General features: G+C 46.8%; 1 protein-coding gene across 1 annotated transcript in view; it reads left to right on the top strand.

Annotated features, from left to right (window-relative positions):
• LOC147748645 (uncharacterized) overlaps window positions 1-22,067 on the top strand; it is a 126,210-nt gene that overhangs the window by 88,616 nt on the left and 15,527 nt on the right. The window lies entirely within an intron of this gene.

Here is a 22,067-nt window from a genome sequence, read left to right as displayed (position 1 = left end):
TGCCCAGGGGTGTTTTCACATGTCATAATGGACTTTAGCTACTCACAGCCTACAAAGAGGAGCTCAGAATCCAACGCTTTTCAGTTGTTTCCAGCTCCTCATGCCTTCCACCGTGGGATTTTGGCTCCTCATGGATGACCGTGTGAAGCTCGCCGGTATCGGGTGACACACGGGTGGCACTGTGTGAGTTGGCAGGTCTGCTTCTTTCTCCCAGTAGGGGGCAGTGCTGGTATTCAGAGCTGGGACAATATTTTTATGGCAGGGACAATATTTGCATTAGGGTTGCTTCCTATCTGTAATGACACAGACAAGCTGAAAACACTATGGACCAGAAAGGGGCACAGAGTACTTACCAGTGGCTGAGATTGATTCAAGCATTCCACCCATCACTTTTTGTGATGTTATTCAGAAAGTGTCCATCAGAATACTGTATCGAGAAAACTGTCCATATGATGACTACCTAGAGACTGTTGATGTTATATTCGTCCTGGCGCAGCAACCTAATTCTGCTTTTACACACCAGGGCACAGTATAAAGATACTGTGCCCTGATGTCTAAAAGCAGCATTAGGATGCTGTGCATGCAGTGGATTGCGAAGCCAGTCTATCAGACCCTTAACAGATATTTTGTCCCCTATATTAGGGTGATCATTTTATTTTCTGATGGATCCCTTAGTTTCCTTATCAATGTGTCTACTGATTCATGGGCCCATGTGATAAAGGTGCATGTTACTCCAGTTTATTACATGGTATGTTCCTGTTTTGAGATTGCCCTAGTGGGGGTAGGAACTGCAACACTAGAGAGCCTGTACGTCACATTTGTATACTTCTGCTTTTTTGGCGGGGTGACCTCTTTGTACATTTGACTGATGCGACAGTATTTTGATGGTGTAGTTTAAGCAGGCGATTGCTCGTTGACTTGTTGCTCATGGCAAATAACTATTTGGCAAGTTTCCTGTCACAGCATCTTGGAATTATCTGTATCCTGCGTTTGTTCCACATATTTGTAATGGAGCTTCCAGGCATGTTAAAGTAGCACTCATTAACCTATGAATGAAAACATATGGTGTAAATTAATTATTTACAATTGACTTTACAATTCAGGGTGGAAGGTACAAAATGTTTAAAAACTTGAGTGTCTCTATTTTTCTATAATATGCTCATATAAATTTTTAGAATCCTCAAATATGACATGCATGGTGTGCAGTGTGTTGTATTAGTATGCACGTAGCGCTTGCCATACCAGTGGTGAGGCCTAAAGCTCTATCTGGTGGCACAATTGCATTGTTTCTATAGCACTTGATACTCCGCGTGAGGTCATGAAGCTCTCCCACTTGTATTGTGTTTTTGGGCACCCTTTAGAGTGCAAGGTTGAAAGGGGTGGTGTTTCTAGCTTGGCCTATATCACACATGTTGTGTGAGGTACGAGAGGTTGAATATTGCGGTGGAAGCAATCTGTGACTAATTACGCTAAGATGCTGCGAAGGACATGAGGTATAGATGTAGTTATACATATAGGTACTTACCATCTTTAGGGGTCACATTATCCTAGGTAGGAAATTGTTTGTCTCTCAGCGGAGTCCCCTGGTATGTAGTTATACCTCTCAGCAGTGTCAATGCCCTACCCATTGGAAGTACTATTAATCCAACAAGCTGTATTCTCTTGAACCCACCCAGACCAATAAAAAGACCGAAGATATAGCAAGCACTGTTTACCCCACAGGTAGATGATATGGAGTTAACCCAGAAGCGCATTGATGGGTGGGTGGTTCCAGGAGAGGATAAGGAGATGAACAATGCAGTGTTTCAGGCTGAAGACCCCTTTCAGGCTGCAACTGGCCCAAATAGGGGAAGATGCCACAGAAAATGTCCTTAACCTCTCCCTCTGGTTGCCAGCGTTGGATGGTCTTGGGGGAAGGTCAAGAAGAACATGCAACAAGACACACACGAAGGAACGAGATCAAGGGGTGTGTGCATAAGGAGATGGAACGGTAGGGCCAGGCCCCACAGTCTGATTAGCTTGTTGTGCTTGCAAAGTCAAGCCAACCGGTGGCGGGAAACCAACTCTTGCACAGACAGACAAATCATCAGCCACTCTTTAAATGCACTTTCAACCAAAACACACTGCATTGGGGCGATCGGTTCCTTTTACTGTTTAAATATATGCAAAGCCAGAAGAAAATGAAACCTAGACAGGTGTTGACAAAATGTCCTTTAATTAGCTTAAGGAAATATTGCATGCTCGAATCCTACAGGGGTGATGAAGCATGTTTTTCAGATTTAAAAGCTAGCAATGTCAATTGTTTCCCAGCCGTGGCTAACACTTCTAATGTTTGTCTGTGATTAGGAAGACGTGGGCTTTGTGTAAGGAAAACTATTGTGGTTGTACTACCTTGTGGTGAATCAAATGTTAACTTAAACATCAAACCACAGCAAGCAGAGTTGACCCGTTTAAGGCTTGATCAGAATTGTCCATGCTGTAAGAAGTTTGCTTCCATGACTGGTTGTTTGAAGACTGGCCCCTTCCCTCTTCACCAACTGTCTTGAATAGAATCCTGAATGGAGGCTTTCAGACGTCGTAAGCGAAAGGATACGACTACAAATCCCAGTCTACAGCCTGAGGTCACAGCATTGGTGTCCCTGTCGTGACCTCGGTCACTAGGACCCCGCAGCACGAGAGTGTGGGAGGCCGACACCGGACACCAGTTCCGGTCAAGGAAAGGAAGCTGGGGGTAGAGTAGGAGGACCAGGGCATGAGGCAAGACGTGGTGTACCATTGCTGCAGTAACAATATAATAAAGATACCTGAAACGATCCGGTGTCTCCTGTCGTGATAGGGCGTGAGAAGCAGACGTGACAACTGGCGATGAAGGTGCGTGTGGACAGAGCACACGTGTGTCTGGAGCCCGACGGTGATGAAAACGAGACCAGGAGCCCACCCTGGCTCGCATGCGTAGTGAAGACACGGCGCGAGAGCCCACCTCGACCGTGCCAGCAGCAGTGGAAGCATTAGACCTCGCCCGGCAGCAGCGCCGGTAAGACAAGGTCCGATCGCGCTGAGAGTCTGAAAGTAAGCGAAAGAGCGCACAAACCATCGGGTGAATAGAAGAGGCAATTACAAGGTCAGGCGGATCGACCAATCAGTGCTCAAGAAAAGACAGCGGCCATCTTAAAGTCAAAGGGTAAAGATGCCTTCAAGGGGATTTGTTTTATACGTATTTAGTAACTTAGATTCAATTTGAAAGGATGAATTAATAATCCTTATTAGGAACCAATCGAATACTGTTGATTTGTAATTCAATATAAACACTCTATTTTGAAAGGACACAACATACAAACAAAGACACAAGGTGTATTGGAAAAATATATAGTTTTATCAAAAAATCATTAGAGTGAGTAACTTCATATACAGATGAGTGAACAAACAAAAATTAGGCCTGTGGGTACACACATAAGTAAATTAATACGTGACTCAACAGAACCTAAAAAGCACCTATCCCAGAGCACATTGAATAAAACAAGACAGGGATAAGATGTATGGTCGACGTTTCGGTTTCCTAAGAGTTAATTGTAGAAACCATCCTCAGGACTGCTGTCAATTATGATCTGTATAGAGGTATTGTAATCTATTTGATGTATTCTGTACAAGGGTACTCCGGGTCGCTCACCTTTTGTTAATCAGTTTGAGAACAGGCAAAAAAAAAACGAAAACAGTGCATAAAAGGTCAGAAAGTGCCGAGAAGAGCACGAGAAAGAAAAAACAAGCACATGTAACTGCAGATGAAAGCAGGGAGTGGAAAGTGCAGAGGACACAAGTAGAAAAACAAACAGAAAAGAAGCAGAATAGCACAAGTGCCAACAGGAGCACAGGAAAAAAAGGAAATAAGCCCAATCAAGTGCAAACAAAAGCACAAAAAGGCAGAGGAGCAAGTCAATGTAAAAGAAAGCAAACAAGAAAGAGAAGAAAGGCAACGAACAAGAGACATTTGAAGAGAGTCGGAGCAAGCGAGTAAGGAAGATGGCTGAACAAAAGAGCGAAAAGCAGAGCGCCCAATACCGCAGACCTCTCCCATTCAATCTATCGGAACCGCAAGTAGGGATCAGATGGGAGAAATGGATAAGGAAATTCGAGCGGTACATGCGGGACACGGATGAAATAGAGGCCAAACAAATGGATCTATTTCTAAATCTGGTCGGCGATGAGGTAGATGACCTGCTAGTAATACTACCAGCAGAAGAGACGTCGACATACAAAGGGCTAATAACATGTCTGTCAAGCACCTTTGATCCCCAGAGAAACATTTACTTTGAGAGATACGCTTTTGCGATAGCTTTCCAACACACGGTGAATCACTGGATGAATTCGCGAAGAGATTGCGCAAGCTATTGACACACTGCGAGTTCGACAATGAACAAGCGATTCGCCTGCGCATCATTGAAGGATGTCGTGACACGGCCTTCCGGACGAGAATCCTGAAGGAACCGACCTCACTGGAGAAAATATTGTCAATGGCAAGAGCCGAGGCAAGGGCAACGGCGCAAGCAAAGCAAATGGAGCGGGGAAAGGAACGGCGAGTAGAACAGGCATAGCGGAGAACAACCGCACAAACGGTTGGAAAAAAGGACAGAATGAACAAGTGGCAAGGAAGCTTCATGAGTTGACCTGCTACATATGCGGACTTGAATTCCCGCACAAAGGCGCGTGCCGGGCAATGGGCCAGACCTGCAGGAAGTGCAATAGGAGCAATCACTTTGCCAGCGTCTGCCTGGGACTGCAGTTCAGATGTGAAAGAGGAAGACCGGGAAGACCGAGGATGACGACGAGCAGGCATGTCAGACACGTAGAAACGACAAACAGAAGCTCATCGGCCGAGTCAGGAGAAGACGAGGTGGAAGAAAAGGTAGAACGCCTGTACCTCATGTCTGACACTGCTGACATGACAAAGGAAGAAGACGAGTCGAGAAAGCATTCACCTGGTGAACAAAAGTGAAGTAAAGAAAACAGAGAGCGTGACCATAGACGTAGGACCTCACAAAACAAGGTTCGTTCTAGACAGCGGAGCAACCTGTAACATCATGTGCGTGTCGGAATATGAGCGGATGGAAGTAAAACCAGTATTGAGGCCATCAAACGTTGACGTATTCACGGGGATCAAGAAAACCAGTGCTGAACATGGGAAAATTCACAGAGAACTTGACATACAAAGGACAAACAACAAAAGAGGAGGTCCATGTACTGAAAGGTGACAGTCCGGCACTGTGCTTATTGAGCAACGTCACAGCGCAGGTGATGGGCCTCCTCGAAATGACGTACAATGTGTCAGAGAAGGCAAGCATCCTACGAGAATATCCCCGACTGCTTCAAGGACTAGGGAATCTGAAAGGGCGACAAATAACACTGCACATCAATGACACAGTTAAACCTGTAGCTCAACATCACTGGCGAGTACCTATACATCTACAACCACAAGTAAAGGAAGAAATTGAAGCGCTGCTAAGTCAGGACATCATAGAGCCAGCGGAGGGACCAACGCCATGGGTGTCGCCGATAGTGACCGTGCCTAAGAAAAACGCATCCAAAATTCGCATCTGTGTCGACATGAGAATACCGTACACAGCAATGGAACGTGTGAGGCACCCTGGACCTCAGCTGTATGACATGATTAGCTGCCTGATAGGCACACGGCGCTTCTCCAAATTAGACTTGTGCAAAGGATATCATCTGCTAAAACTTGACCCTCAGTCCACATATATCACAAAATTTTCCACACACATGGGTCTTTTCCGATACGAGCGTCTGAGTTTTTAAATATCGTCGGCTGCTGAGATCTTCCAGGAGACAATCTGGCAATTAATAAGGCTGGTAAAAAACAGCCTGAACTACAGCGACGACATTCTGGTATTAGGCATATCAGATGATGAACATGACACAGCACTGCGGGATGTATGCTCTCAGATAGAACAAGCAGGGCTGACGCTAAACGAAGACAAAGGCGAACTGGGGCGAGACGAATTGGGGTTCTTTGGACACATCTTCTCTAGAAAAGGGATGCGACCAGATCGCAGCAAAGTGGACACGCTGGAGAAAGCGAAACATCCAAGGGATGTTGCAGAGGTAAGGTCATTCCTTGGCCTTGCCAGCTACTGTGCAAGATATATAAAAGACTTTGCCACGGTGAGCACGCCACTGAGGGAACGAACGAAACAACGCTAGACCTTCATATGGACAGATGAATGCAGCCAAGCGTTTGAAGCGATCAGACAAGCAGTGACAACAGTAGACCACCTCACATACTTTGATCCGCTGCTGTGCACAGAATTGACGGTAGACGCCAGCCCAGTGGGGCTGGGAGCAATATTAGCACAGCACAGACCAGGCAAAGAGTCTCCAAGGTGCGTAGTAGCATACGGAAGCAAGAGCCTGTCCGACATCAAGAGAGCATACTCTCAGCCGGAGAAAGAGAGTCTGGCAGTGGTGTGGGCATGTGAGCACTATCACATGTTGCTATATGGGAAATCATTCACCATAATAACTGATCACCATGCACTGGTGACGATCTTTGGAAACCCCAATGCAAAAATACCACAGAGAATAGAGAGGTGAGGAATAAGACTTATGGACTACAATTTCAAGATCATCCACAAACCAGGAAAAGAACACAACCCGGCGGACCACATGTCAAGGCACGCTCTACGGCACGCACGTGAGGCAACATCAATGGCGGAAGAATACCTGAACTTTATACTAAAGCACAGCACTCCCGCATCAATAAAGAGGGAAGGACTGGAACAAGAAACAAAACGGGAACCAACGATGCAAGCGATCAAGATGGTAAGAAGGCAACAAAGATGGAGGCATGTCCACAACAACAGCATCATGGAAAAAGGAGTGATCAAAGAAGAAATGCTAGCATTTAAAAAGATCCGTGAAGAACTTTCAGAAACAAAAAATGGAATAATGATGAGAGGAACAAGAATAGTGATGCCCAGAGCACTGAGGAGACAGACGGTGGACCTGGCGCATGAATCACACAGGGGCATGGTAGCAACAAAAAAGATGCTGCAGGAAAAGGTGTGGTTCCCGGGATTGAACAACATGGTCGAAGCTGCAGTCACACACTGCCATGTCTTCTAGGTGACAGGACAGCCGACCAAGCCTGAACCGCTACAGATGTCAGAACTACCAAAGGCAGTGTGGACAGAGCTGGCAGCTGATTTCTATGGACCCCTGGAGACTGGAAACTACTTGTTAGTGATAATAGATGAATTCTCCAGATTTCCCATCGTAAGGCAAGTGGCGTCAACGTCAGCAAACGCGACGCTGCCAATCATGGATGATGTTTTCGCAGTGTGGGGCTCCTCACAAACTCTAAAAACAGACAATGGTCCGCCTTTGTCAGGAGAGGAATTCAGAAAATTCATGGACTACCTAGGGATACGCCACCGGAAAATAACACCTCTGTGGCCACAGGCGAATGGAATGGCTGAAAGGTTCATGGGAACGATAAAGAAGGCTGTCCAACGAGCAAAGCTAACACAGATATCGATAGGGCAAGCCCTGTGCCAGATATTGAGGGACTACAGAAACACTCCTCACAGCTCCACAGGGCGGTGCGCCGCCGAGCTAGTGCTAGGCCGTCTAAGCAGGACGAGGATACCGCAGATCGAAGAGACAGCAGGAAAAGAGCGATGCGACATAGCTGCCAAGGACAAAGAAGCCAAGGCGAAAATGAAAACATACGCTGACGCAAGGAGGCATGCCACTCCGGCGCAACTAAAAGAAGGAGACACAGTGATAGTGCGGCAAAGACAGCTGAGGAAGTCAGACAGCCCCTTCTCGAAGGATCCGCTGACGGTGACTGAAGTGAAAGGGCCCATGATAACAGCATCAGCAGGGCGCTACCACATCACAAGAAACAGCTCGCACTTCAAGGAGTTGAAGGTCAAAGAAGAAGAAGATCAGACAGCAGAGCAGGAGGAAACCAGACAGGACGAAAGTGCACAAATGGACGAAGGAGAGACACGGCAGAGAAGGGAATGTAGAAAGCCAAAGAGACTGATCGAAGAGATGTAATGGGAAGAAGGATACATCGAGAACTTTTCTCACGCTCTCGCTCTCTCTCTCTCTCTCTCTCTCTCTATCTCTCTCTATCTTCTATGTTCTATGTCAGTAATATCAGATAGCGTCACCAAATGTTTGTTTGCAACAAAGGGGGAGATGTCGTGACCTGGGTCACTATGACCCCGCAGCACGAGAGTGTGAAGGCCGACACCGGACACCAGTTCCGGTCAAGGAAACAAAACTGGGGGCAGAGTAGGAGGACCGGGGCAGAGTAGGAGGACCAGGGCATGAGGCAAGACGTGGTGTACCATTGCTGCAGTAACAATATAATAAAGGTACCTGAAACGATCCGGTGTCTCCTATCGTGATTGGGCGTGAGAAGAAGACGTGACAGACCCAAAAGCAGAAGGCTCCTGGTTCGATCTGTCATGCCTCTACTTCATCAAATGATAAATGTAGAGAGAGCTATACTGAAGGTAGGCGAGGCAGCCTCCTAGGTTGGAAATGACTCAAGACGAGGACCCTAATCCAAGCAACACTGTCCTCAGTCAGCAGGAATGCTTGGCATCATAAAAACTATCCTCCCTCTTACACCTGTGATTAGATACTTGAGTGACAGTTTAATGGAATAAAACAAAAGATAAACTGAGTAGCAGTGACTGTTGCTGTTCTAGACTAGGATAATGCAGAGCAGCCCAGTGAAGAAAGGCGCCTTCTCCTAAGTATTTAGGTCAAAGGTTATGTTAAACTAGGAGAGCGAGCTGCCACCCCAGCAAACAAGCATAAGTCCAAAACCTTTACTGGGAGGTGTTTTAGTGAAGTGGATCCTACCCTGAGTAGGTTAACCTCAGACCAGGAACATACCATGTATTGGACTGAAGTGCCATGCACCTTTAGCACAGGAGCACGTGATTCAGTGGCCACATTGATAAGGAAAGCCTGGCATTCATAAACAAAAATAACTTTCTGTATATTCCCGAGGACAAAATGTTAATAGTCTGACAAACTGCCTTCTTAACCCTCTGCATGCCGGGTGTCTGCAGAGAATTATATGTTCGAGGCATGTGGGCTGCTGAATTCATATCTGTGCATAGATCGCCGCCTAGTGTTGGGTCCGGATGATTGCACATTGTTGTCCTGGAAGAGTCTTCGAAGTATCACGAGATAGGTGGCTCCTCCCCTGGACTACAGTGCGCATGGGCATCCTCTCCATTCTCAGATTGTTTTTCTCCGCCATTGGGTTCGGATGTACTTTCCTTTACTCGAAGTTCGGAATCGGAAAAAACTTTTCTAAAAGGCCAAAAGGCCTTCGGATTCGTCGGTATTGTTTCGATCGGTGCCGACAACTTTATCTACTGTTCATTCCACTCAGGACGTCGAATCGGGCCGTAGGCCTTCTCGACGCCAAGAAGATCGGTCGTCGATGGAACGAAGTCCATTCAAAAGATGCCCTCTTTGTAATTCGAAATACCCACCTATATAGATAAACACCCTGTATGTAACAAGTGTTTATCCCCAGAACATAATGAAACAGACTGCCTAGCCTGTGCGCAATTTCGATCTAAAAAGACACTTCGGGTTCGACGGGCCGCAAGGCAAATCATGCAGAAACCAGCGCCAGAGCCCGAAAAAATCTTCGACGATGAACAAGATATCCTCGAGGCCAAAGATTCGGAACAACAGTCGGATCAAGATTCAGACCATGACTCCAACTACTATGTCGACGACAATGAAGACATCGTCGAGGTAGGAGACGACGAACAAGGGATCGGAGCCGTCGAGGACGACTCCAGTGATGAAACGGGGCCAACTACATCGGGGCCAACCGTGAGTACAACGGCCCAAACATATACTTCCGTGGTTCCACAGGCTCGGGTCAAGGCATTGCCAGAAGGCCTTAGCCAAGATCTTCAAACACATTCTATAGCCCCGCGACACAGCTCGGCTAAGAATATTACAAAAGAGCCATCGAATCAACGTAACCCAAAGCTGTTGATATCGAAATCAAAAGCGATGGAACCAAAAACTAAACCGAAACTTATCGACAACACAGTCTTCGGACCTAACTACGTCGATCTATCGGAATCGATCCCAAAGAAAATCGTCGACAATACGATCTTCGGACCAAACTATGTCGATCCATCGGAGTCAAACACAAGGGTCGTCGAGCCGAAGGCCGGCGCACCTACATCCACTCCAAGACAAAAGGCCGTCGAACCGAAGAAATCGGCGTCGACAGTCGACAACACAAAGAAGGGACTCGATCCGAAAAAGGTTGTCGAACCAAAGCAGACAGTCGACAAACCAATGGATGTGCAACGAAAAAATATTGAGCCGAAGAAAATTGACCCGAAGAAAGGCATCGAGCCGAGACAGCAAAGCATCGTTCCGAAAACACCAGTTCCGAAGATGCTACAAATTCATAAGGGGACTGTCGAATCGACAAAAAATGTCGAAACTATGAAAACATCGGCTCCAAAGAACCTGGCACAGCCTAAAAGGACTGTTGAAGCACAAAAAACTCTCGGACCGATCAAATTTGGTCTACCAATTTTCTCTAAAGCTAAGGCAGTCGACCCCAAAACCGGCATCGACCCAAAACAAAGTAAACCAAAAACATTGCTAAAACAAACAAGAACTACTGAGCAGGAGATCTTATATCAAGACCCCTCAACAGATGAACAGTCAAAACTTTACATTGACCCTAATTCTGGCAAAGTCACTCTCTACAAAAGGAAGATAAGACCAGAAAATGAAAAGGAGACTTCTGTCATCCCACTCAAAAAGAAAAGGGACTGTGCAACCTCACCTGTTCTATTTGAGCCTATAAAACAAACTATACCACACACATACTCATATACACCCACACACTCTGATGAAGAGGTGGATTATGAAGACAATGAGGAATACAATTACACAGTGGACCCTGACCAAGGCAGTCAAACTCAACCATGGGCAGACCCAATACATCCTGATGATTCTTAGCCCATTCCAGACGCACCTGCATACCCTGCTAAGGCTTCTCCTACAGAAGATACAGCTGCTTTTAATGCACTAATAGATAGGGCAGCCCTCCATCACGATGTTAAAATGCATGCAGACCCCATTGAGGAGGATTTCCTCTTTGACACCTTTGCCACTTCAGAAAGATCTGTCAAAACACTACCAATGTTAAAAGGGGTACTTAAACATGCAGGTGACATATTTAAGGAAACAACTAGGGCACGGGTCATTAACCCCAGAATAGAGAGGAAGTACAGGCCAGCACCAGTAGACCCCACATATATTAAGGGACAACTGCCTTTGGATTCCTTAGTGGTATCCAACGCACGTAAGCGTGCAAACTCATAAACAACTGCAGAAGCTCCACCTCCTGACAAAGAATCAAAGATCTTGGAGGCATCAGGAAAGAGGGTAGCTGCTCAAGCAGCTAATATATGATGAATAGCTAATACACAAGCCCTGTTAGCTAGGTATGACAGGGCACATTACGACACCCTTGAGACACTTCTCCAACATTTACCTGAACCTTACAAGGAACAGGCTGAAGACCTAGTACAGAAAGGAAAGTTAATAACTAACGCCTCCATTAAATGTGCCCTGGATGTGGCAGACACAGCGGCCAGATCAATTAACACCAGTGTTATGCTCAGAAGACATGCTTGGCTTCGCATTTCAGGTTTAAAAAACAAAGTCCAGTCCACTTTATTAAATCAGCCAGTAAATCCTGACTATTTGTTTGGTCCAGCTGTAGATACAATCCTAGACAAAATGAAAAAGGACACTGAAACAGCTAAGTATATGGGAGCCTTACAATCCCAACAGCATAGAGGCTCCTTTCGTCGCTCCAATTACAGAGGTGCTGCAAGAGGTAGCTCATCCCAGCAAACCTCAGGCTACAAAGCAAATACGCAAAACACCTACAATAAAAACAATAGAGGTGGATACCGCGGCAATAACAACAAAGGCAGAGGACGGGGGGAATAATACCACCAGATCCTCTACCAACACAAAATAGTGACTTGTTAGCGCTACCCCCAGACCATACAACACCGGTCGGGGGACAATTACAGCAGTTCCTACCAGTCTGGCAAAACATCACTACAGACAAGTGGGTAAGGCAAATTATCCAGGATGGCTATTGCCTAGAGCTAACCTCCACACCACCCAACATACCACCAAGACACCGTCCTATGTCTGCAGAACACCTAAACTTATTGCAGCAAGAAGTCATCAGCATGCTGCAAAAAGGGGCCATAGAACTAGTGCCATTAGAACATCAAGGTACAGGGGTATAGTCACTCTACTTCCTCATCCCCAAAAAGGCCGGGTCTCTCTGACCCATATTGGACCTCAGGCCCCTAAATCAATACATTTTATCAGAGCATTTCCATATGCTTACTCTACAACAAGTCTTACCCCTGCTGCAACAAGGAGACTTCCTCGCAACTTTGGACCTCAAAGATGCATACTTCCATATACCAATACATCCTGCTCACAGGAAGTATCTACGGTTTACAATACAAAATCAAGATTACCAATTCAAAGTCCTTCCATTTGGTGTAACAACAGCCCCAAGGGTGTTCACAAAATGCCTAGCGACAGTAGCTGCACATTTAAGAAGACAACATATTCACGTCTATCCTTACCTGGACGACTGGCTAATACAAGAAAAGTCAGCCCAGCAATGTGCCAGCCACATGTCAAAGACCATTCACCTCCTGCACAGTCTAGGCTTCATGTTGAACTACCCAAAATCTCATCTCCAGCCGTCCCATGTACAGCAGTACCTGGGCGCAACAATAAATACACTGGAGGCAAAAGCATACCCAAACGCTGCAAGGATAAACAGTATGCAACTGCTCATCCAAAAGTTCAAGACCCAACACTCGCTCTCTGCCCGAGTGTTTATGCAACTCATAGGCATGATGGCTTTGTGCATCTTCATAGTCCCTCACGGAAGGCTGCACATGCGTCCGCTACAACAGTGCTTAGCACGCCAGTGGAACCAGGCTCAAGGACAATTAAAAGACCTAGTGTTGGTGACCAGTCATGCATAAAACTCTCTGCATTGATGGAATCCACAAAACCTTTGCAAGAGACGACTGTTCCAGGAGCCTTTACCACAGATAGTGTTAACAACAGACGCATCCCTAACAAAATGGGGAGTCCATGTCCTTCAGTACACAGTGCAGGGCCTATGGACGACACAACAAAAGAAAATGCACATCAACTTGTTGGAGATGATGGCAATTTTCTTGTCAATGAAAGCGTTCAAAGTACATTTATGCAACAAAATCGTGTTGATCCGGACGGACAACATGACGGCAATGTACTACATACAGAAGCAGGGAGGAACACACTCTCCACAGCTATCACATCTAGCCCAAAGCATGTGGAAGTGGGCCATTCAAAGAAACATTTTTCTCATGGCGGAACACCTCCCAGGCAAAGACAACCAAATAGCGGATCTGCTCAGCAGACACAGCCAACAGATGCACGAGTGGGAGATTCATCCCACAGTGCTACAACCGTACTTCCAACAGTGGGGTCAACCAGAGATAGACCTGTTCGCCACAAAAGAAAACGCAAAATGCCAGTACTTTGCCGCCAGGTTTCCACATCCGCAATTGCAGGGCAATGCGATATGGATGAACTGGTCAGGCAAATTTGCGTACGCTTTTCTCCCAGCACCGTTAATACCGCTAGTGGCACGCAAACTACGCCAAAAACTCAATGACACTAATCCTGGTTGCTCCAACATGGGCGAGGCAACCATGGTACACAACTTTTCTAGAACTTTCTGTGGTGCCTCATGAAAGACTACGGCTAACACCCACTCTTCTCACTCAGAGCCATGGAGACATACAGCACCCAGATCCGCAACAACTGAACCTTGCAATCTGGCTCCTGAAATCTTAGAGTTTGGGTACCTAAACTTACCTCCAGACTGTATGAACATTATCAAGGAGGCAAGAAAACCTACTACACAAGCTTGTTACGCAGCTAAGTGGAAGCGTTTTGTCATTTACTGTAATAACAATGACATAAACCCACTAGATGCCTCAACGCAAAATATCATTTGCTACCTTTTGCACCTACATCGTTGCAATCTAGCTTATCTATACTACTAGTATAAAGAGAGAACAGAAACTTTTTGGCAAGGTAAACTCGGGAACCACAGCGCCAATCCACACACCCAATACATTGTTGGAATCCTCAGGGTGTGTAGATGGACATAGGCGACATAAAATAAAAATAAAACGTAAATTAAAAAATAAAAATTTACAAACAAAGTAGTCCCCTAAAACGAGCGCCGGCCGCGACGTAGTGCGGACCGCGACCTACACGTGCGTGATGACGACAGGCGGGGAGGAGCGGCAAAGAGTGGCGTGAAGTCCGGAGCTCGGGGAGGAGCGGAGGCTCAGGTAAGGCGAGGGGGAGGCGGTCTGGGCAATGTCAGGGCGGGCGGGGGCCCGGGAGTGGCGGTGAAGTCCGGAGCGCGGCTCAGGTAAGGCAGAGGCGGGAGGCAAGCGGGCGGGAGGCGAGAGGGAGGCGGGAGGCAGACGGACGGGGGGCGGGAGGCGGTCTAGGCAATGTCGGGTGGCCGGGGGCCCGGCTAGGACTGCACAAAAGCCGAAAATGCTGCCCCCAGCCCCCTTCTGCCCCGGGCAACGCCGGGCAGGCTGCTAGTTCCTCTATAAGAATACACTTAGCTGCCATTGCAGCTTATCTTCAAAACAGACAGCATCTTTCGCTATTTAGAGTGCCTGCAATTAAAGCATTCATGGAGGGACTCAAACGAATAATCCCCCCAAAACACCCACCTTCACCCGTCTGGAACCTAAACGTTGTTTTAACCAGACTAATGGGACCACCATTTGAACCATTGCATTCATGTGAATTACAGTTCCTAAAATGGAAGGTAGCTTTTCTTGTAGCGATTACTTCACTTAGAAGAGTTAGTGAGCTGCAAGCCCTAACCATTCAAGAGCCATTCATCCAAATACATGCAAATAGGGTAGTTCTTAGAACAAACCCTAAATTTATGCCAAAAGTGGTATCCCATTTTCATATAAATCAAACAATAGAACTGCCAGTGTTCTTTCCAAATCCACAGTCAGTACCTGAAAGGTCTCTACACACACTAGATGTCAAAAGAGCTCTTCTATACTACATTGATAGAACTAAGGATTTTAGGAAAACTAAACAGTTGTTTGTAGCCTTTTCACCACAACATAAAGGCAACCCCATTTCAAAATCTGGGTTAGCCAGATGGATAGCTAAGTGCATTCAGATATGTTATCTTAAAGCAAAACGCACTTTAACAGTTCCCCCAAGGACGCATTCCACACGCAAACTAGGGACATCCATGGCTTTCCTAGGAAACATTCCTCTAGAGGAAATATGTAAAGCAGCCACATGGACCACCATACATACTTTCACAAAACACTATTGTGTAGATGTACATTCCAAACAGCAGGCTGCTGTAGGACAGTCTGTTCTAAAAACTCTATTTCAGACTGCTGCAGCTGGCACGGGTAGCCACCGCTAGGGGGAGAAACTGCTATACATTCTATGCACAGATATGAATTCAGCAGCCCACATGCCTCGAACGGAATATGCTACTTACCAGTATGCATCCGTTCTTGGCATGTAGGGCTACTGACATTCATATCGCCCACCCTCCTCCCCGGTGCCTGTCTCAGCTGTAGCATTCATTCTTTCTTACTCTTACTTTCTTGCATGGACATCTCTTACTGTACCACACTCCATCTGCCACAATGGCGAAAAACAATCTGAGGATAGAGAGGATGCCCATGCGCACTGTAGTCCAGGGGAGGAGCCACCTATCTTGTGATACTTCGAAGACTCTTCCAGGACCACAATGTGCAATCATCCGGACCCAACACTAGGCGGCGATCTATGCACGGATATGAATGTCAGCAGCCCTACATGCCAAGAACAGATGCATACTGGTAAGTAGCATATTCCTTCAGGATACAGGACTGGTGCAAGGAGACATTGCAACGGAAGCCATATGCCCACTGTCCTCCAAAACGTGCAGTCCTGATCACAAGGACATGTACATACGTGACAAGGATTAGGGGTAGCATCGGGCCACTCCACAGCCTCTGGCTTTGGCACACAGGGACTGGAGCAGTCAACTGCCATCGTTAATCAAGAGTGAAGCCAGGCGAATGACTTGGACAGTCACAGTTCCCTTTAGACATTAAACATGCCCGTGGCTATTCTCACTTTACTTGAGGTTGTTAAGAATTCCACCTACCAACCTTTCTAACGCCCCAAAGGACGATTTCTGGGAGCAAATGAATGCAGGGCCCTCTTCACTAAGTTAGGGTTCTTCAATGTTGGTCCTGGAGGTCTGGATCCATGCAAGATTTTTTGCATATCCACATTCAAATAAATTGTTATTAATATTTATATAGCGCTAGCTAAACTCAACGGTATCAGAGCGCTTTACATGTTATGTGAGAACGTTTACAAGAGGTACATGACAGGATTCATAGGACTCAAATTTGAACAATACAGCCTAAAGTGGTGATAAAGTTACACAAGTGTAACGCAAGGACGCATTGAGGAATGGCATGTAGTTATCATGAAAATCTGGCATCGATCGGGTTCTCCTGGAGGTTCGGATCCAGCCCAGATTTTTAGCATATCCACATTTAGATGAAAATCTGGCCTGGATCCTCCAGGACCGATTGGTAAACCTTGCACTAAGGCAAGAGAAAAGAGAGGCAACCACTCTGAAATCTGAGCACCCTGGCTGCATCTGCCAGACACGTCCAACGTATAAAACGTCATTGGCAACGGTTTGACACTCACCCTTCTATTCAGAAGTACGGATGCCGACACAAGCATACATTATATAAACCAACGCCACCGAAACTGAACTTAAAGACGCTGCTGAAGTGTGTTTTTGAATACTTTTGTAAAAATATATTACAATGCACATAGAAAACAAGCATTTGCAATGCAATAGGTCTCGCATTATTTAAGTTTGAGCTATTAGCATTGTAAATGGCAATTGTTTTTTGCTTTATGCTATATTTTTTTTTTTACATAAAAAGCTTCATATAAAATATGTTTTATTAAAGTTATTTATGCAGTATCTAAATTTTGTTTGCATAAAACAGTATAATAATATCTTAGTAAAAAAGTCAAATATTTTAATGGAAATTCACCAAACGTTCATTTATGTGTTGGTTTTGAAAATAGCTAAATTAATAGCTTTGTCATTTACAATGCCAATAGTTATAACTTTCGCAAATGTGACACCTATAGCATTTGTAATGCAACATTTGTATTTACGTGACTTAGATGTATTGATATTACAAATAACAATGGCTTTTAATTTTTTTTAATACTTAATAAAAGTGATTGTAATTTATAATGGCAATAGCTTAAACTTTTGTAAATAACTTTTGTGAAGATTATGTTCAGTGTATTTTATTGTAACAAAATCCAAGAACAGAAGTGAAATATTAACATCTTTTTGTGACATTTGTAATAAAGCTTGAAACATTGAGAGAACATATTTGTGCTGTGGTGGTGCTGAGTGATGCTGTGGTGGTGCTGAATGGGGCTGTGGTGATGCTGAGTGATGCAGTGGTGGTGCTGAGTGGTGCTATGGTGGTGCTGTGGTGGTGCTGAGTGATGCTGAGTGATGCTGTGGTGGTGCTGAGTGGTGCTGTGGTGGTTCTGAGTGATGCTGTGGTGGTTCTGACTGATAATGTGGTGGTGCTGAGTGACTGTACTCACTGTCACTCTGCACTCACTGTCACTCTGCACGCACTGTCACTCTGCGCGCACTGTCACTCTGCACGCACTCTGCACTCACTGTCACTCTGCACTCACTGTCACTCTGCACTCACTGTCACTCTGCACGCACTGTCACTCTGCACGCACTGTCACTCTGCACGCACTGTCACTCTGCACGCACTCTGCACTCACTGTCACTCTGCACTCACTGTCACTCTGCACTCACTGTCACTCTGCACTCACTGTCACTCTGCACTCACTGTCACTCTGCACTCACTGTCACTCTGCATGCACTCTGCACTCACTGTCACTCTGCACTCACTGTCACTCTGCACTCACTGTCACTCTGCACTCACTGTCACTCTGCACTCACTGTCACTCTGCACTCACTGTCACTCTGCACTCACTCTGCACTCACTGTCACTCTGCACTCACTCTGCACTCACTGTCACTCTGCACTCACTGTCACTCTGCACTCACTGTCACTCTGCACTCACTGTCACTCTGCACGCACTCTGCACTCACTGTCACTCTGCACTCACTGTCACTCTGCACTCACTGTCACTCTGCACTCACTGTCACTCTGCACTCACTGTCACTCTGCACTCACTCTGCACTCTGCACTCACTCTGCACTCACTGTCACTCTGCACTCACTCTGCACTCACTGTCACTCTGCACTCACTGTCACTCTGCACTCACTGTCACTCTGCACGCACTCTGCACTCACTGTCACTCTGCACTCACTGTCACTCTGCACTCACTGTCACTCTGCACTCTGTCACTCTGCACTCACTGTCACTCTGCACTCACTGTCACTCTGCACTCACTGTCACTCTGCACTCACTGTCACTTCGCACTCACTGTCACTCCGCACTCACTGTCACTCTGCACTCACTGTCACTCTGCACTCACTGTCACTCTGCACTCACTGTCACTCTGCACTCACTGTCACTCTGCACTCACTGTCACTCTGCACTCACTGTCACTCTGCACTCACTGTCACTTCGCACTCACTGTCACTCCGCACTCACTGTCACTCCGCACTCACTGTCACTCTGCACTCACTGTCACTCTGCACTCACTGTCACTCCGCACTCACTGTCACTCCGCACTCACTGTCACTCCGCACTCACTGTCACTCCGCACTCACTGTCACTCTGCACTCACTGTCACTCTGCACTCACTCTGCACTCACTGTCACTCTGCACGCACTCTGCACTCACTGTCACTCTGCACTCACTGTCACTCTGCACTCACTGTCACTCCGCACTCACTGTCACTCTGCACTCACTGTCACTCTGCACTCACTGTCACTCTGCATGCACTCTGCACTCACTGTCACTCTGCACTCACTGCATGCACTCTGCACTCACTGTCACTCTGCACTCACTCTGCACTCACTGTCACTCTGCACTCACTGTCACTCTGCACTCACTGTCACTCTGCACTCACTGTCACTCTGCACTCACTGTCACTCTGCATGCACTCTGCACTCACTGTCACTCTGCACTCACTGCATGCACTCTGCACTCACTGTCACTCTGCACTCACTCTGCACTCATCATTACTGTTCCTTTTGTGGCATAAAACGGGTACCTCTTCTGCGTGCACTGGTTTATGTCAGAGGAGCTAAGCTTGGTCAATGTCTGAACAAAATGGCAAAATGATATGTTCCTGCAACAGCACAAGGCCGTAGATTAGAAGCTACGAGGTAAGAGACAAAATGTACCCGCAATACCAAAGTACTAAACGCTTCACTGTATCTTGGAGGAATGTACTTACAAAAAAAAAAAATCAATCACCCATAACAACGAACCCACCCGACCCGTCCTTATCAAAACAGATCAGACGAAGACTTGATGGAGAGGGCCAGGCACACAACCCGGCCATCGGTCGCCTGGGAAACCAGATCCATCCACGGCTCAGGAGTCCTCTGTGCGTGGACAGGGTGTACTCCAGGAATCAAGTCCGTGCAATTGTACCTAATAATTTTCTCATAAAAAACTCACTGCGCATTCCACCCTCAACGAACAACACGCTTGGCAAAACAACATGCACGGCAAAGGAAACCGGCCGCTCGCACACTCTCCTCTCCTGCCTCCTTGTATCATACCAAGTCACGGACATGCGCAGACGTCGTGATGCGCATTTGATTCAAGTATTTTACAGTTTTATAAAAAATACTCACTGCGCATTCACCAATCAACGCGCGCGGCAAAGGAAACCGCCGCGCACACACGCTCCTTTTCTGCCTCAGCCTCACTGATGCACGATAAAGTATGTCTGTCTTAAATCTTTAAGTCTTAAGTTTTAAACAGACAGACAGATAGAAGGACATGCTTGATTAGAGCCCCGTTGCGCGACACACCCATACATGTCAGGCGACACAGTACCGTGTCGCGACACATAGTTTGGAAAGCTATGCCCTAAGGTAAGCAATTACGGCGGACTCCCGCTTTCGTTTTGCGCCGGCCTGCGAACAGGAAGTCAGGCAGGCCGGGCGGGACAACCGGAAGTAGGAGGGCGGGAGCCTACCCCGCCTCCCACGGAAGAGCCGCGATTGTTTGGCGCACCGGAGCAGGCAGGAGCCTACCCTGCGCCCCGGTGCCGAAGAAGGGAAGAAGAGTCTTGCTGCCGGTGGGAGCCGCTGCACTGAGGATGCCGGTGAGTGGGGCTTCGCCTTGTTGGGGGGGGGGGGGCATCTGTGTGCGCGCGCGCGGCGGCGGACTGTGTATGTGTGTGAGCGTGCATGTGTGTGTGTATGTGTATGTGTCCTGGAGTCTGTGTGTATGCGTGTGTGTGACGGGGGGGGGGTTGCCTGTCTGGGTGCCTGCGTGTCTGTGTAAGTGTAAATGCGTGTGCGTGTGTGTGGAGCCGAGAGGAGAGGGGCTGGTGTGTGTGGAGGGGTCTCTGTGTATGCGTGTAGGTGACGGGGGTGTGCCTGTGTATGCGTGTGTATGTGCGCATGTGTGAGTGCTGTGTATGCGTGTGGCTGTGATGTGCGCATGCGTGAATGTTGACGCGCGTGCACGCAGCTCAATCCAGCCGCTCGTCACAGTTTCGTGTCCCTCATTCCCCCGTGTCAGACGACTATAAGTCTCCAGCCTGGACGCATCCTTCGGATGCGATGTCCAGGCGAGACCTAAAAAAGGGATCCTCTACCACGATTTTACACGTATTCATCCCCAAACAGTACAGCATTTAGAAATGCAAAAATGCAATAAGTTTAGCCGTATCAGTCCGATCCCTTCTCCAGTCCCTGGCCGGGTGTTGGCTAAGATTTATCTGCCCTGGGTTTTGCGTCACTGAATCCGTTGCACTTGAGCACTTTCAATGTAACCGAGTTTGTATTGTTTCCCCCTGGCCCAGTGAATAGGAGACCAGGTGTTTGCGTGTCTGTCCCCTGCGGGCGGAGAGTCAGTGAGGGAAGAGGCGTTGGAAAATGGAAGCAGTTCATGGACACCGATGACGCACTTTGACGCACTTTTAATTCATCTGAATGGTATCACCTTCCGTTGTCGGAAGAACCAGCGCTCCATGCTTCACATTAATGCACGATAAGTTCTTGACCTTGACGTCAGGATCAGTGTTCAGAGCTGTGATATTTACAGGGCTGTCAAGATGAGCTGTGCAGAGTCAAAGCTTCTGCTAGTGAGCGCTGAGAACAGTCTTCAAAGTGAAAGGAAAGTACCTGCCGTAAATTGTTTTTTGAATGCCAGTTCTTAAATTGTAAAATAAAAAATAAAAGTGCAGGTGCTGAAAATATTGCCAAGGGGCCACCGCTCACGTCTTCCTCCGGTGAGCCCCACTTTCAACACTCTCACTGCCTCAGTTTCTATCTTCTAACCTAGATCTGTTGTCTGTCCCCTAAGTCTTAGCTCTAAGAGTCTATCCTCTCACCTCTAATTGTTTTCTATCACCTTTGCCACACCCTGTATTTTTGGTTTGCCCTTTATTCATTTTAGCCCTGCACTTTTTTCTCTTCACTTTTATCCTTGCTCTGCTCTGTCTTCCCTCTATCTTGGCTCTTTACTATCACTCTCTAGCAGTGATTAGCTGGGTCTCCATTTTATCATTTGTCTGCTTTTTTCCTTTGTCCTGTCCTCCACATCCTTTCATTCTATCTTCTCTCTTCTTAATGCTCTCTTCTTCACATCATCGCTGCTTTCTCTTTGTTTCTGATTTGCTCTCCTCCTTTTCTTCTACTTTGCTTCGTTT

Source organism: Lissotriton vulgaris, chromosome 1_1 (assembly GCF_964263255.1).
Source record: "Lissotriton vulgaris chromosome 1_1, aLisVul1.2, whole genome shotgun sequence".
Lineage (NCBI taxonomy): Eukaryota > Metazoa > Chordata > Amphibia > Caudata > Salamandridae > Lissotriton > Lissotriton vulgaris.
This window is presented reverse-complemented; position numbering and strand designations above follow the sequence as displayed.